Source organism: Pinus tabuliformis, chromosome J (assembly GCF_031772625.1).
Source record: "Pinus tabuliformis cultivar Carrire ecotype Pingquan chromosome J, CPIR1, whole genome shotgun sequence".
Lineage (NCBI taxonomy): Eukaryota > Viridiplantae > Streptophyta > Pinopsida > Pinales > Pinaceae > Pinus > Pinus tabuliformis.
The window spans coordinates 1,598,593,150-1,598,607,407 of NC_142295.1; positions in this window are offsets into that span (position 1 = coordinate 1,598,593,150).

Here is a 14,258-nt window from a genome sequence, read left to right on the forward strand (position 1 = left end):
CAGCTCATGGGCCCATTTTTACTTGCAGGACCCAGTTTTGCAAAACAAGGTCTAAAAACTTCCTGGAGCATTTTGAAGCATCAAACAATGTTTTTTGGGGGTAAAACTTTGTCGCAATAGCGCTACACCTTTTCATTATATTCTACACACAAAAAAAAAACCTTTCCAACGACAAAAGAAGCGTCAAACGGAGTCTCTATGCAAAAGTTATGCCACTCAAAATTTGACCTTCTTGTTTTGACCACCATAATTCGAGAGAATTCCACATCAACCCACATTACTCATGAAAAATGGTCAGCCATGTGATTATGATGTAGAGGACTCTAGAAGATTCTATATTGTAACTCTAGTTAAAAGTTGAGGTAGTCAAACCTAACCACTAGTAGGCTATCAGGTTGTGTTATAACTAGGCCACTAGGAGGAAAAGGTATTTCATTATTTCGAGTGCATTTTCTCCATAGTTGATCAAAAATAACTAAGAGGGATAGGAGGTATAACACATAAAGAGGATTTGTGCATTGTTGATCCAAAGTTCAAAATTTGCTAAAAAATAAAATTTGTCAGAGTGGCGTGGAACTTGAACGACTGCGTAGTGCTCGTTGTTCTGAATCCAGCGCAACTCGTTTCGCATGAAACAGACATCGTATGCTCCCAGTAACAAGTTTTGTTCGTTTTTCAAAACAAAGGAATTTGTGCAAAAATGAGAGTCCATTCAACAGTCCGTATTGTTGACGTGGCGCTGACTGGGCATGCCTACATGGCAGGTTGATTGGGCACTGATTGTGTTTCCTCCAGCGAATCAGGTGGTGCCAAGTGGAACCTCGTCATTGGTGTGATGTGGTAGTGTTTTATTGGTTGGTAGGTGGCCAATCACAGGCTGCCACGTGGCACAGCCAGGGGCCGCCACGTGGCAGCCCGAGCGCCACCAAATTTGTGTTAAGGGTCAAATTAACCTCCATCAGATTTGAACCATAAGCCTCTGTTATACAAACCGCAGGCCTTACCAACACACCACACATGTCACTTGTTAAGTATGGTGGAGTTATTGTATTTAAGGTTTATAGGTGGCACATTTGGCATGCGGGGTCGGGCTAGGGCTTAGCCCCTGGCCACCCCTGCGCCATGGGACCACGGACAGCAGGGATGGGAGCTGGACCCTAGCTTGGCCCACATGGTAACATAACCCCGTCGAATTAAATGTAACTGTGACAGTCGGCGCTTACGCCGCGCACATGTACCACCGCCCATGGCATTAAACAATGTCGCCACCATTAACCATGTACCTGTAGCTTTAACGTTAACCGCCCGGTATATCCGTCGCCCATGTGAACTATTCTGCCTTGACCACCATCTCCAACATTAACCGTCGAGCCTAACTAGACCGCCATCCCTAACCGCACATGTAAACGTGTCTGGAAACCACCCACTTGACCACCAACGGAAAGGGGCTAGCCTCGGGGGCCAGCCCCAGGGCTTATGGAAGACCCACGTGACCACAGTTTCGGAATTAAAGGCTTAGTAGGAAAATTAGCGCGCATACAAATTCGCCTGGAATCTCGTGGATTTGGCGCCCAGTTGGCACAATTCGGGGCAAATTTGTAGGTTCAGTGTTGGGTTTGTTGGAGTTTGTGGTGCAATTAGTGCCAAAACTTGGGAAGCCATAACAAAAGGAGTTTTTATCCAAATTGAGCTCAGAAAGCGGCTTCTTAGGCATTTTTGGGCATTATGAAGCCAATGGAATAGATTTCAAAGCCATTGGAGCACTTCTGAGGAGACTTTTTGTAGGTTTAAGTCTAAGGGTGCTAGGATTAATTAGGAGGTTGAATCAGTTTTTGAAGGCTTTTAAGAATGGAGAGGACCTTGTAGGGGTTTTCCAACCTTCATATGTTTTCTGCAGCAGTTGAGACATCTATGGTGTATCTCATGTTTTTCTTTTCTCATTATGTCTTTGAGGAAAGCTCTCTTTTAGTACTTCAAGTGAATTGTTGTACTTGTTATGCTCATTGTTAGATGGAGTATGGGGTCTTGATTTGAGAACCCTTTTCTTGCTAATTGTTTCATGACTAACTATAGGTTGTCATGTTTTTAGAGTGAGAGTTCTTTGCAGAAGAATGTTTCCTTGAAGGGGAAACTAGCCACTCTTTTGGTCAGCACACTTTATGTACTCTTTATCACTAAAGTATTTTGAGCATAATGAGATTGGGTCAAGCCATTGGAAGTTGGACCAAGGAGACGTAGCCCAGGAGGGGTGAACTCCTTTATCAATTGTTGAGTGTATTACTGTTATGCTGTTGTTCAGTGTTTTACTTATGTTAATTTGCTCATGAAATTTACATAAAAACACATAATAATAAAAAACTCATGTAAAACTTGCAATTTACCTCATAATCCTCAAGCACTTTGTTTACTATTTTGAATTGGAATTTAGCACAACAAACACTAACTTTCTCATTCAGATCAAGTTGGTATCAGAACTCTTGGTTTTCTTTATGCAAGGAGGATTTAACTGTTTGCAAGTGAATGTGAAGCTTACAAGTTTGAAGCTCAAGAGAGGAGAAGGTTTGGGTAGGAGAGCAAGATTGCTACAATCTCCACCACCAATTCTACCTCAAATTGCAGTTGAAGCTTCAGTAAGCATGGGAATGAGTTCAAAGCATGATAGTCTCCAAGATTCGGAGGACATTATTGCATTTCTCCAACAAGAGAACATGGAGCTCAAAAGACTACTTGAAGTTGTTGAGGAAGAGAAGCAAAAGATGCACCTCATGTTGCAGAATGTTGTGGAGGAACAAAATGATGAAAGTTGTTCTACCAAAGTAGCAAAGAGTCCCTCCAATACTAAGAAAGCTTGTGGACATGGAAAGAATGCAACCTATGGCTCTTGTCAAATGGAGGACACCTCCTATGTACCAAGGACATAAGGAGGTTTCCTTGAAGCATCCTCCACCACTTAAGTTATGGCAGAGAAGAAGGAGGAATTGTTGGATGAGTACCCATAAGAGGCTAGTGCAGAAAGTCCCTAAGAGAAGGAAGATGGCTAAATCTGCACCTTTTATCTGCATGATGTTGAGGTTGAGGTTCTATCAACACAAAAGTTCAAGGAATTGAAAGAATAAAGACCAAAAGTCCAAGAAGACACCTCAAGAATTAGGAAAGCGTTTAAGAGCATATTTTTCCCTCAGTCGAAAGATGAGGAAAATGGTAAGCATTTACATGCAGTTTCTTTATATGGAAATGTTGATTTAAGCTCTTTTGCAGCCTTTGAGAAGCATAGCAAAGGCATAGGAGCAACCCTCTTTTCCAATATGGGTTACAAGGGAGGAGGCCTTGGAGTGAACAATTAGGGCATTGTCCATCCAATTGAGGCAAAGGAGATACCTCGATATGAACGTTTGGGCTATGTTGAAAGGAAGAATGGTCTTCCAACAATAGATCTTGGGTATCTTGTTATTTTTTTCATAAGAGAGGACATGATGAGGTAAATTATTGGGATTTGCATCCGAAATTGGTACCATCTTGGTTTCTAAAGCAAAAGGAGGGCATGAAATTCAATAATTCTCCAAAGAGAGATGAGCAAGTTGAAGAAGAGACTAAGACAAGTTCTTCTCGCCATTCAAGTTCTCCTCGCTAGGCTCATAAGCCAAAGGACAACCATAAGAGGTATAAGTGTCCTGATTATTCAAAGGCTTTTGATGATTACAAACAACATGATTATTTGAATAATATGTCGTAGAATGTTTTTCCGTGCACTTTTTGTTATGCACCTAACCATTGTGTAGCTAAGTGCCATAAAAGGAAAGCATTAGTCAAGAAGATGAATATGTCAATTGGAAATGAGACCAAGAAGGGAAATTCTCATCCAAGTTTAAAGACATTTGTGCCAAGAAAATCTCACAAAAACTTTTGCACTCATTGCAACATAAGTGGGCATTGGATTGAAAAGTGTTGGAAGTTGCATCCACATCTTCATCCAAAGAAGGACAAACAAGTAATGGAATCACCTGAGAAGGAGAAGGTAGAGGAATGTGCAAGGCATGCCATAACCATTCCAGAAGGAAGTGAAGTGCAGAAAGAAAATTCCCTAGCATGGTTGGGTAAGAAATGGTTGGACTATTTGTCTAATTAAAGACTGCATTTATTTTTTATTTCACTTGTTGCATGTCCCCACAGTTGGGAATTTTGTAAAAATGATGTTTGTGAATAAATCACTTATATGCAACAATGTTTTCTTTGGCATTGTTATGCTATTTTGGCTTCATGATGAGTCAATTTGTATGGGAATTAGGGAATTAAACTTTTTCCATATTGTAAGATGCATTTCCATTTGTGGATATTTTAGTAAGCATCCAAAACTTTGAGATTAGTAGTTGCAACACATTCAGTATGTTACAAATGTGTCAAGCACTCATTTACACAAGTATTTCCATGTGAAGCTTGTTTGGGTTATTTGCCAAAGTCTTTTTGGATTTTATCCTTGGTAAAGATTTTGCAAAAGATCGTCATTGGATTTCATTCTTGGGAAGGATGTTGCTATTGATGGCCATAGCGACAAAGACAAAGCCAAGAAGTTCATTGAGCAAAATAAATTGGTACATCAAACAGTTCAAGATCAGCTTGAAAATTTCCAAGGTCAAATGGATCGAGATTGGAAAGGTGAGGGAACTATACCCTCAACTGCTGAAAAACTGAAAGTGATCTTTTGGGGTCCAAAAGCTTCCAGTGGGGAAGAGTGATCCAGAGCTCAAAATTTTCTAAAAATTCAAAGTTGTTGGATTGGATTGGAACCTAAATGACCGCGTAGTGCTCATCGTTCTGAATCTGTCACAACTCGTTTCACGCGAAACAGACATCGTATGCTCCCGGAAACGAGTTCTATTTGTTTTTCAAAACAATCGAATTTTTTGCAAAAATGACAGTCTAGTCAGCAGTGCGTACTATTGATTGGGAATGTCCACATGGAAATTTGACTATGCATTGGTTGGGTTTCCTCCGGTGAATCAGATGGTATCAAGTGGAACCTCGTCATTGGTGTGATGTGGTAGTGTTTTATTGGTTGGTAGGTGGCCAATCACAGGCTGCCACGTGGCACAACCAGGGCTCGCCACGTGGCAGCTTGAGGGCCACAAAAATTGTGTTAAGGGTCAGATTAACCTCCACCATTTTCGAACCATAAACCTCTATTATACAAGCCGCGGGCCTTACCAACACACCACACATGTCAAATTAGTGGGCAAATTTGTGCATTAATCTGCCCCTGGCCACCCCCGCACCACGGGCAGGAGGGCTAGGGGCTAGACCCTAGCTCGGCTCATGTGGTAACATAACCTCGTCGCATTGAATGTAACCGTGACCATCGACGTTTATGTCGCACACATGTTCCATCGCCTGTGGCATTAAACAATGATGCCACCGTTAACCACGTACCCGTAGCCTTAACACTAACCGCCCATGTGAATTGTTCTGCCTTGACCGTCATCTCCAACCTTAACAAACGATCCTAACAAGACCGCCAACCCTAACCGCACCTGTAAACGTGCCCAGAAACTGCCCACTTGACCTCCAACGGAAAGGGGCTAGCCCCCGGGCTTATGGAAGGCCCACGTGACCATAGTTTCAGAATTAAAGGCTTAGTGGGAAAATTAGTGCGCCTACAAATTCACCTCGAATCCCATGAATTTGGCTCCCATTTAGCACAATTCGGGGCAGATTTATAGCTTTAGTGCCGGGTTTGGTGGAGTTTGTGGTGCGATTAGTGCCAAAACTTGGGGAAGCCATAACAAAAGGAGTTTTTATCCAAATTGAGCTTAGAAAGAGGCTTTTTAGGCATTTTGGGCATTCTAAAGCCAATGGAATAGGTTTCAGAGCCATTGGAGCACTTCTGAAGAGACCTTTTTCAGGTTTAAGTCTATGGGTGTTAGGATCAACCAAGAGGTTGAATCAGTTTTTGAAGGCTTTTGAGAATGGAGAGGACCTTGTAGGGGTTTTCCAGCCTTCATATGTTTTTTACAGCAACTGAGACATCTATGGTGTAGCTCATGTTTTTATTTTCTCATTGTATCTTTGAGGAAATCTCTCTTTTATTACTTCAAGTGAATTGTTGTACTTGTTATGCTCATTGTGAGATGGAGTATGGGGTCTTGATTTGAGAACCCTTTTCTTGCTGATTGTTTCATGACTAATTGTAGGTTGTCATGTTTTTAGAGTGAGAGTTCTTTGCAGAAGAATGTTTCCTTGAAGGGGAAACTAGCCACTCTTTTGGTCAACACACTTTATGTACTCTTTATCACTGAAGTATTTTGAGCATAATGAGATTGGGTCAAGCCATTGGAAGCTGGACCAAGGAGACGTAGCCCAGGAGGGGTGAACTCCTTTATCAATTGCTAAGTGTATTACTGTTATGTTGTTGTTCAGTGTTTTACTTATGTTAATTTTCTCATGAAATTTACATAAAAACACATAATAATAAAAAAACTAATGTAAAACTTGTAATTTACCTCATAATCCTCAAGCACTTTGTTTACTATTATGAATTGGAATTTAGCATAACAAATACTAACTTTCTAACTCATATCAATTGTAGCAACCGACCGACCACAGGTTATACTTCTTTGTATTCATAGCCATATTTTCCATTTAGAGAAAGAGAGCAGAGCGACCTCACGTTCCAGATGGGTTTTTCTCCTGAAAGGGTTTCCTAGGGAATATCTTGTGTCAAATGTGTGTATGAGCTTTTATTTTTTCATTCTCTATTTTATGCATAATTTTAATTTGCATGCATGCGCTATTAATAGTATATACAGATCCAGAAATATAATAAAATTGTAATAGTGTAGAACTTCAGATTTTAAATATAATTTCATCAGATATGTTGTGACGAACTATCCAGTGGAAAATCCACGATAGTTTACGGATCATATTGGTATCAGAGTAGGTTTATTTGGGTATTTTATGGATATTTGCAGGGGATCTACATCAACTGGGTGAAAAGTCGAAAAACCCTAATCATGGTCGACGAATCTGTGAATAATCCTAGTGATCCTACAAACAAGAGGTTTTTGCGACTAGAATAAAAGGTCGCAGATATAAATCCTAATGTAAATCTCTTTATCATGGTCCTGAACAATAAGCTTGGTATATTTAGAGAAGATGGGGATTCAAATGTAGAGGACAAATCAGAAGGGGGATCAGGAGCTCAGAATGAAACGAAGAATCAACCGAAGAAAGAACCCGGAAAAGATCAATCCAGTTTGAGTGTCGCGAATCAATCACAACCCCTATTTAAAATGGAAGCAAAGGTTGATATCAAGTCGTACCACGGTGAGATTGACACTCTGAAGTTGAATCACTAGTTGTAGCAATTGGAAGTGTATTTCAGTGTCCACCAAATTGAGGAAGAACATAATATCTCATTTCCATGGCTAAAATTAGAGGGCCATGCCTTGACTTGGTGGGAGAGCCACACGGAGGGCCTAAGGTTGGAGGGAGATCCTCTAGTGGCTAAGTGAGAAGACTTAAAAACCCTCATTAAGTAAAAGTTTCACCCTATTGGGTATGTAGAGGATTAGTGGATCCGGTGGCACTACTTCAGGCAAAAGCCAGGGAAAAGAGTACAGGAGTACACCACATAGTTCAGAAAGATGGCCATAATGTTAGGTATCTGCCCAAAGAACTCAGATGTACTCCTCAAGTATTTGAGGGGGTCTACACTTCTATCTGCGGGAGCAAGTGATGTTATTCAAGCCCAAATCAGTGGACGAGGCTTGTGTACAGGCACAGTACCTGGATAACATATGCCTAAAGAGAGTGCAATCACGTGGATCAAAAACGGCAGGAGAAACAAGACTCTTCTAAGGAGGGGAAGAAGAAGTAAAAAGGGGGAAAAGATAAAAAGACGGTAGCCACAACACATCAATGCAAAGATCCTAACAACCACTGCAACATTGCCAACCATACAAAAGAGAAGTATTGGAAGTTACAAAGCTAAAATCAAAGAATACGAAGAAAGACAACAAGAAGAAGAATCTCATGGCCATTGATTTGAGAAAACAAGTTGAAAGAAACTCGGACATGGATGAGAAGATAGTTTGTATGTCATTGTAGAAGGAAGTGAATCTGAGTAGCCTTCAACAACACAAAGAGAAATAAATGACCAAACTCTTCCATATAAAGATACAGGTTAAGAAGGCAAATATTGATGCTCTGGTTGACTCAAGATCATAGACAAATCTCATTGCAACAGAGTTGGTAAGATGTTGGGGTTGGAAGTTCGTGATCATCCAAACCCATATCCGTTGGGATGGGTAAACAAAATGTAGAGTTGAAGGCAACAAAATAGTGCAAAATTAGATTTGTCATTAGTGTTGATTTTATTGATGAAGTAGAACTAGATGTGGTTCCCCTTGATGTATATCGAGTCATGTTTAAGAGTCCCTACATGTAAATGTGATATGCAATATTCATACGAAGATCCAACCAGTACTCACCAAGGATGGGAAATCATTCATCATCAATGCACACAAAGGAAAATAAAAAATTTCGCTAGTAAGTGCCAACCAAGGCAAGAAATTGACGAGTTCCAGCAAAAAGTATGTTTTATCATTTTTAAGAGAAAAAAAATTATATAGAAGAGTCGATAAGAGGTAAGGCATCCCAGGAGGGATGTACTACAAAATAGAAACAACAAATGGAAGAGTTTCTACATGCATACAATTATGTGTTTGGAGAGCCTAAAGGGTTACCACCTAAGAGGGAAGTGGAGCACAAGATCCAACTATTGTCGAACTCCCCATTGTCAAACATTGGGTTGTATAAGAAGTTTGTTATAGAAGCAAACAAGGTGAAAAAACAGTTGCAACAACTATTGGAACAAGGAGTCATTCGACCGAGTACATCACCATGTGGGTCACCCATCATCAGTGTGCCCAAGAAGGACAAGACTTGGTTAATGTGTATAGATTACATGGCATTGAACAAGATCATGCTCAAGAACAGGTACCCTCTACCAAGGATAGATGATCTAGTGGATCAACTGCAACAAGCAAAATATGTTAGGTCCCTATAATACTAATGTAGCCCCTTATTGTTATTGTTAGTGTAGCCCATTTATTGCTATTGTTGTGCCCATGTAGCTCCCATATTATTATTATTGTGCCCCATAGAAGCCCACTATTGTTAGTGTTGTGACCTTCCATTATTATTGTTATGTAGGCTATGATTATATTGTGACCCCTTAGACTCCAATATATAGAAATGAGGTTTTTTCATTTAAATCATCTAAGAATTGTTCATTTATGTAATGTAAAGGAGGTTTCTCCCTCGAAGAGGATAATTTTTAAGTCGTTTATCTATCTATTTGTGAGTTGGTTGCATAACATTTGATATCAGAGCTTTGGATTCTAGGGTTTCACTTCTTCAAATAGGTCATCTTGGCATTTTCGCTATAACTTTTTTTTCTACAAGACTTAAGATGCTGAAATTTTTACCACGTGGAGCCGAAATCTCAGAGAACCTCTTCTAAAAATTTCAGATCTTGGTTCACTATATATTCGGAGATATGTTCTGAGGAAATTAGGGTTTTTGCGGGCTCAAGATTTCTATCTCAAACAAGTGACCTAGGGAAAATCGTCATAACTTTCGTTTCAGACATCGGATTTGAATTCTGTAAAGTATTTGAAAGTGCACGGACTGTAGTTTTTTGTGTAGCAATTTCAGGGCCGAAGGTTGAAACAATGACACGTGGCATCCCGTACAACTTCACTCTATTGAAATATCTTCTATGACACATGAAGAAGAGGAAGAAATGCAGAATGATATATCAAAATTGTGAGATCAAGTGCAACAAATTTCGCTCTCACAAAGAATAACCAAAAATGAAATGGAAGAAAGGATGGATGATTTGAAGAATATTTTAAAATCAGACATGGAAGTTTTGAAGGATGGCATGAAAGCTAATATGGATGGTATAGAAGAAAAAATGAAAGGCAACATGGAAGATTTGAAGAATAGTTTAAAAGAAAACATGGAAGGTTTGAAGGAAGGTTTGACAAAGTTGCTACAAGAAATGCTTCCTAATGGTGAAAAGGTATTAGATGAAACTCATGATGAGAACAAAAGAAATGTTAATAATGATTTCATAGACTCCAACATTGGATTGAATACCCACCATATTCCAAAGATCGATATGAGGAAGTTTAATGGTAAGGATCTGGTAACATGGATACTACAGATGGAGCAATATTTTGATCTCCATAATGTGCAACGCACACAAAAGGTATGCATTGTAACTTTATATTTAGAATGTAATCAGTTTGTATGGTATCGATGGATTGGCTCTCGTAAACCACTTGTCACTTGGTCAATTTTTATGGAGGAAATGATAGCAAATTATGAGGATACAAAGAACAACACCTTCTTTAACCAATTGATAAATCTCAAACAAAATGGTTCAATGGTGGCACACATTGAGGACTTCAAAAAATTGAATATAAGGGTAAATGATATTCTAGAGGAGCATAGGATTGATGTCTTCATAGGGACTTTAAAGGATAACATCCAACATGAGGTTCGCCTTTGGGAATCTGATTCATTGGAGAAGGCATTCAGGTTGGCAAGAAAAAATGAAAGAAAAATTATGGCAACAAGGAAGCATACCACTCACAACCATAAAAATGGAAGTGCTCTTGCTCGTAGCCTTCCATAACCTATAAGGTTGACACCACAACAATTGGAAGAAAAAAGAGCAAAATGGGTTTGCTACAATTGTGATAGCAAATTCACTAAAGGTCATAAGTGTGCTAAGAAGATATTATTTTACATAGATTGTGAAGAGGAGGAGGAAAAGGAACAAGAAACTTCAACAGAAGAGGATATACACAAGTAAACAACCTTAGAGAAATAAGAAATGAGTCTGACCATATCTTGTAATGCATTGGAAGGAATTACCACTCCTCAAACTCTCAATATAGAAGGACATATAAAGAAGAAAAACGTAATGGTGTTGATTGATTCAGGTAGTACCCATAATTTTATTCATTCTAAGATATCCAAGGAATTGAATTTCTTCATATACCCAGCACCAGAGTGTCAAGTGATGGTTGCAAATGGAAGAACTATAAATTTCTCTGGAAAGTTCCATAATATCAAGCTAACCATGGGGGAATATGTATTGAATAGTCTGATGCTCTCTATTCCCATGGGTGGTGTTGATGTTGTATTAGGAGTCTAATGGTTACAATATTTGGGTACGACAGCTTTTAATTTTTAAGAACTTATCTTGAATTTTTTTGGGAAGGAAAGGAAGTTGAATTAAGGGGTATCGCAGGGAAACCAAGAAAGATAATTAACTGTAATATCGTGACAAACCTTCTAAAGAAAGAACAACTCGGCGTAATTGTTACATAGCATTTTGTCACTATCCCTGTACTCCTCGTTCCGTGATCCTAGAGGAACTCTATAGTGAACCTTGTATGCTTTCCCATCATGAAGAAAATCCCATTATGTCCCTCTTCATGAGTAGAACAATTCCCCTTTACATCATTTCCCAAGAATATTTTGTTTTTCCCAGTTTACAAGACTAGCGCTAATGAGCAGTGTCCTACACACGCCAATATGTAGGGATTAAAACTGTCCCTAGCACCGAGCAGAGTGGCTAAGCCATTTTTCAGTCGCGTCAGTCCTGTTTTGGAATTTTTTTTATAAATAGAGCCGAAGCTTCCAGCTCTAGAAGCTTCGTAATGGAAGTTTGGTAGATGGTTAGGCCGGATGGAGTCGAGGAGGTCAGTTTAGGCTCCTTTCCCCTATAAGGATGGAACTAACTCAAGAGATAAGACCTTCTCCCATGAGAAGAGGAACCATCTCCCATCCATTCATGCTATATAAACCTCCATTTTTCCCAAGCACAAGCTAGTGTTAGTGTGTATGTGTGTTATTTCTGATTATACTCTAGTTGAAGCTTGAAGTAATCAAGTTATACATAGCTTGTAGCCTTTCTAGTTGTGTGAGGGAGAAGTGTGAATTTGGTTTAGAGTGAAGCCTAAAGGGAATAGCCTTGAGACTACTATTGTTTGAGGCCATCATGGAATGTTGACGAATGTGTGTGGGAACCCGGATTTGTTAAGGGAGAACAGCAACGTCAAGACAACGATTGTAGTCTCTTCTTGATTTAATATATATATGCAACTAGAGATTGATTTCCTACATAATGTGTCATATTACATGTTTATGTCTTAATGCTTCTTAACTTGTTAAGTATGTTGAATTACAATTTGTCTATTATTACGCTTGTTGTTTGTCATCGCTTGTTGGTTTGAGGTGCTCGGAGAAGGAAACATGAGATAGCTGGAGCGAAGGAGCAAGGGCATCACCAAACAGGATAAGTGAACTAAGAGGTAGGCCCTCTTAATTGGTTCTAACCTAAGGAAATCTTCCATAGAATGTCTTGTTTGTGGCTAGACCTGCTATCGAGCTAGAGGAATTGTTTGTGTCCACACTTGTAATTTTACTTCACCACAAATTGGCGACTCCACTGGGGATTGATCCATCTTTCTGTTTGTTTGAAATTTCATGATTTTGTGTGAACTTTGCTAGTTTCACCATTTCCCTTTAGATCTGTTTGCTTTGCTTTGTTTACTGCTCTGGGTTTAAATTTCACAGTAGCAAGTCTGGTCTCTGTTCTTGGAAATTTTTATTTTTTCCTTGGTTTTCTCGCTCAGCATGGTTTTTTATCTGATAGTCGCGTCGACCAGCGTGTTATATTAAAAAATAGTCGCGTCAACCCCCTTCTGGTGCTTGTTGTCAGTTAGGCAGTCGTGCCGATGCCTGTAGATGAAGATTATGTTGTGTGTGGAGCATGATTGTTCAGAGGTCTTTTGTTTTAGCCGGATGTATACCCCAGGAAGTTTGTACACCCCTCCACGCGAGGGGGACTTGTCCCCCCCGCGGGGGTCCAGGGGGGCGAATCCCCCCCGGCTGGGGGGTCCGGGGGCAGCGCCCCCGAAGCCAAAAATAGATGTAAAATTGCCTTGTAAAAGTATAGTAATTTCTAGTCAATCTGGGCTGTTTATTAGGCGGATGATCTGACGGTAGAACTTATGTTTAGTTTAGGGTTTTTTCCCTAGAAGGCAACCCATCTCTTTGTATGAGGGCATTGTATTTGAGGCTGTGATATAGATGTGTATTCTCTAAGCGAGAAACAGAGAGGTGAGACTGTGAGAGAAAACAAAGGATATTACAGCAGATTTGCTGTAGGTTGTGTCTCTTCATTTCACTGGATAATAGAAAGGAAGGACTGGATATTCGGGGTGGACGTAGCCCAAACTGGGTGAACCACGTATATCTGTGTCTCTCTTGTTTTATGCATTTTTTGTGTTTATATTTCTGTAATATTTTATGTGTTCCATTGCTCTGTAATATATAATTTTCTAACAGATTAGGGTTTACCCCAGATCTTGACCAATGCGTTTTGCTCTTTTGATTTTTCCTCGTAGCTTGTTTTCACTGTGTTCTCCCTTACTAGAAAGCTTCATTTAGCTTGGTTTGTGTGCTTTCTTGGTTTAGCCCACCCTTTGATGTGTTAAGTATGGCCCTGTGTGAAGTTCCTTTTTGTTTTTTCATTGAATCCCTTGATCAACGCTAGTTGTCAGTTAGGTAGTCACTCCGGTCTCTGAGTTAAGAAAAATAATAATTTCTCCCATTCCAGTGCCAGTGTGTCTTGACCCTCAAACTCTCTTCTTCCACCCAGAAGTGACTAGGATGCTTTGTTTTCAAGTGAATGAGTGAAAGAGTCTTGTTTATTCTCTTATTTCGAGTGTCTCTTTTCTCTTTCCAAGCATAGATTACATTGCTTGGTTTGTCGATTGAAGAATTTATGTGTTTGGTTTGTTCGATTCAGGGAAGAAGTTGCTTTTAGTTTCATTTATAATGCTTTGGATTTGATTGATGCTTGTTTGTTCAGAATTGTGAAAATTTTCATTAAAGTACTTTATGTGAAAGATTCTTTTTTCATTTTATGAAAAGAAGAACATCATTCTAGTTTACTTAAGCGAAAATATTGCATTAGTAGCATTATTGAGAAGCTAGAATTGCATCATCATAAGCATTGCAAATGAAATGAAACTTCTTTTGTTGTTATAGGAAGATTAAGTGCATTTAGGACATGCATAAGTGACAATTTCCATTCTTTGATTGTTGCATTGATTGTGTGCTCTCTATCCCTCAATTAGTGTTAACTTTCACCGAAGACAAAGATCTCTTTTCTCATA